This window comes from Hibiscus syriacus, unplaced genomic scaffold (genome assembly GCF_006381635.1).
Source record: "Hibiscus syriacus cultivar Baekdansim isolate YM2019G1 unplaced genomic scaffold, ASM638163v2 tig00111495_pilon, whole genome shotgun sequence".
NCBI classification, from domain to species: domain Eukaryota; kingdom Viridiplantae; phylum Streptophyta; class Magnoliopsida; order Malvales; family Malvaceae; genus Hibiscus; species Hibiscus syriacus.
Genome location: NW_024063103.1, coordinates 905,302 through 909,577, shown reverse-complemented (window position 1 = coordinate 909,577; position 4,276 = coordinate 905,302).

Genomic DNA, 4,276 nt, shown 5'->3' with positions numbered 1-4,276 from the left:
TTACTCAGAGCCCTAATTCAATTCTGGAATCCAGGGTACAATTGCTTCACTCTCAATAAAGAGGATTTGGTCCCTACTATTGAAGAATACACAACTTTGCTACATATAGATGGGGCTTTGGAGAATCGAATCTATTCAAAGTCAATTAAAAATCAACCCTTTCGAGTTAAATTAGCAAAGATTGCCGGGGTACGAGAAGAATGGGTGGCATCCCGTACAAAACAAAAAGGCGAAAGCGAAGGCATTGCTTGGACCAACATTAAAGAACTTATTCAGAGCCATCCAGATATTAAAGTACGATTCGATCTATTTGCTCTGGGTATATATGGTATGGTCATCTTCCCAAAAGTATTGGGATATATTGAAGCTGCAGTGGTAGACTTGTTTGAACAGCTACCGAAGAAGATTAATCCTGTTTCTGCAATCCTAGCAGAGACCTTCAGATCGTTAAATGCTTGCAGAAGGCTAGGAGGTGGACGATTCTCAGGGTGTACCCAGTTGTTATATGTTTGGATCCGTAGTCATTTCTGGAGAACAGAAAAGGTTTCATACCGACGCTTTAATACGGATTATTCACCATTAAAAGAATTTCTGGAGCAGGAATGGCCGAAAGAAATTAAGAAAGATATGTGGATTAATGCCTTTTGAAATCTGCAAAGCAATAACGTTGTTTGGCGAGCCCCGTGGCAAATACAAAGGGAATTCATTTACAAATGTGGTGATTACAACTGGATAATGCTGCTCGGATTATGGGGAGGGATTGGATATGCACCACTTCTGGTTATAAGACAGTATGAAGGTCGTCAATTTGTACCTATCACTGCTGGATTACAGTCATCTGAGTTCGCATTTCACAGCAAAAATTATAAAAGAAACATCATGGAAGCTGTTACAGCTTGGAAAACAACTTTTTGTATCCGAGCTAAAGCAGCAAAAGAAATGCTAACTCCTGATTATGAAGAATGGAGATCTGTCAGAAAAAATGAAAATCCTCTACCAGATCAAAATGAGGATATCTCTATGGAACATCGCATTAAGGTGGTTCCATCAGAGATTGAAATCTTGAGAGCTGAGTTTGAAGCAGAAAGAGAAGGCTGGTCGAAAGAGTTAGAGCAAATGAGACAAGATAAAGCTATGTTGGGGGTTGACATTGACTTTCATTCATCACAATGTGCAATGTTGAGAAAAGATAAAGAAAAAGGTGAGGATGAGTACAGAGCCTTACAGAAAAATTACCAGGAGTTATATAAATCCCGAAAAGCATCAGGACCCAACCAATCGACGGTACAGATGACCAGAGAATTGGATATCGAGAAAAGACGAGTTGAAGATCTGAAAGGAAAGAATAGCCGTCTACTCAAAAACCTTGAGAAAGGAAAGAAAAAAATGGAAGATTTTGAGGTCGACAGAAGAGAGCGAATTATAAAACACAAGGCTGAACACCGCGAGATCATGAATGAAATGCATAGAGAAAGGGATCGAGCCAAAGATTTAGAAGAAATGAAGAATGACATTTTGAATAAATTTGAAGGTGAGAAAAATAGCATGTTCAAGGGATTTGAATCTGAAATGAACCAGTTGATTGCTGAACTTGAAGTCAGAGGCCAAAAGATGGAAGAATCCAATATTGAAAAGGAAAAATGGGAATTAGAAAGAAAAAATTCCAACACCAGACTTGAGGTAGAACAAGAAGTGGCTAGCAATTGGATGCAAAGATGCAGAAACAAAGATGTTCAAATCCAGAAGCTTAATCAAAGAACGCAAGAAGCACGAACAAAACTGGAAGAAGATCTGGATCAGTCTAGAAACAAAAACTCAGAGTTTAATGCTTACATTTGCAACTTGAAGAATCATTGTTTCAAGAAAAGGTTCGTCTAGGACCTAATGATCTCAAAGAAAGTAATGAAGAAAATGCTTCACTGCGAAGACGCATTAGAGATCTTGAAAAAATTCTGCACAATTGTCAAGTCAGAATCACTGAGTTAGAGCAGATTCTTGAAGGAACAAATGAACAATGGCAAAAGTCAACTGAGTTTTATGTTGAAAGAAGTGAAGAAAGAAGTAATATGGTGTTCGAGGCCATGGTACAAATGAGCGAAGTTGCTAGATATGTTGGGGAACTAGCTGTTGAAGCCAAAATAATTGAGCATCACGTTGATCCAGTTTCTAAGTGCGGAAAGAAGGTGTCATGGTTAATGAAAGAATTATAGAGCTTAATAGGAAAGCTACGCCTTATCTGTAGTTATGAACTATTATAATAAACTTTTGTATGCCAATGAAAGTTGTTCTATGACAGTTAACTTTTGGGATCAATGTTTTACATACATGCATTTTGCATACATCATTCATTTCATAATTTTCGCTATGAATATTATTATTTATTAAGTTAAAATTCATTAATTAAATTTGAAAAAATAATATTAAAAGTTTTTCAATCGTAGTACTCTGGCCAAAGAGAAATACTACATCACTACGGTACTAGACAAGCTACTAAGAGAATTATGGAGGATAAAATACAGCGTATTGAGGAACAGCATCATAAAGAACAGAAGAAATGAGATGAAGTTGGAAAAAATTGAAGCCAGTATTGCAAATTCACAAGACAGTATGATGAAGAAAATAGAGGATATGTTTAAAAAGACAGGCTATTACTGGAAAAATGCCTGAAAATCCTGTATCTTTTGATCAAGAATCTGTATCCTCTAGGTTTCCCACCAGAACCAATTTATCATTCTGTACTACACCTATACAAATCAATGCTCGTACATCTGCATTACAAGAAGTCAAACCACATGAAGATCAACAAGTGAATCCTGCATCTTCAAGCAAAATCCGCTTATATCAGATGTGAAAATAGGGGATTTTAATACTGATCATTTGATCCCGGATTTGAATGAGCTGAATGAGAAACAAAAGAAAATGAAGAATTGACCAAACAGATCAGCTTAGAAGAACGAATGAAATCCGTGGAAAATACTGAATCATTTATGGGTTTGATGCTAGTGAGTTGAGTTTGGTTCCAGACCTAATCCTCCCCATCAGTTCAAAGCTCCCGAATTTGATAAATATGACTGGTACTACATGCCCTTCATCCCACATTACTATGTTTTGTCGCAGAATGGCGGATATGTGAAGGACGAGAAATGTTTAATTCACTGCTTTCAGGATAGTTGACAGGACCGGCTTTAAAATGGTATACTCAATTGACCAAAGCCAATATTAGATCTTGGAAAGATTTGGCTAAAGCATTTTAGAGCACAGTACCGCCATGTGACAGACATGGTCCCTGATAGATGGACTCTCCAAAACTTGGAGAAAAGAATAATGAAACATTCAGACAGTATGCCCAGAGATGGCGTGACACTGCGGCTCAAGTTCAACCACCTTTGTCAGAAAAAAGAGGCCACAGTAATGTTTGTCCATACATTAAGGCTCATATCTAAACCATCTAATGGGAATGCAACCAGAAATTTTGCAGATTGGTCATTTCTGGAGAATTAATAGAAAATGTCTTGAAAGCGGCAAGATTGAATCAAATGATGGGTCTAGTTCCAAAAGACCTACGTACCGGAAAAAAGGAGATGAAGTCAACATGCCAATTCTTACAGCAAAGATTCATCGAAAAGTGTTACAATAACCCAGCCAAGGGTTAAGAAGAGGAAACAAACATTAATCGAGCAGAGTCCAGAGGATCTCGAAAGGAAAATGAAAGGTTGTCTTTTACACCTTTACCAGTACCATATGCTGAGATCTATGATTCGCTGTTAAAAGCAGATGTCATACGGCCTATCTTTTGGTTCCCATGCAACACATTCCCTCCTTGGTATGATACAAAGGCACACTGTGTTTACCATGAAGGAATTACGGGTCATTCCATGAAAACTGTTTAGCATTCAAAAGGGTGGTTCAAATTTGATCAACACTGGGAAGTTGGAATTCAATACCATCTGCATCAAATCATCCATTGCCAAATCATGGAGATAAAACGTGAATGTAATTCAGGAAGAGAACAGAAAGAAAGCAAAAACTGACATTTCTGAAATTAAATCTCGTTTGTTTGGGTATTCCAAAACTCTCTTTACCGGTATAATTCCACAACGATTCAGGCCAAGCAGAATGAAGGCAAGAATTATTGTGAATATCATCAGGAGAAGGACATAAAATTCAACTATGTCCTGAGTTTAGGGATTTGGTGCAAAAATTGATGAACAACAGAGAATAGAATTCTTTGAAGAGAACCAAAAAAAGATGATGTTGCTCATCAGAGGATTCTAAA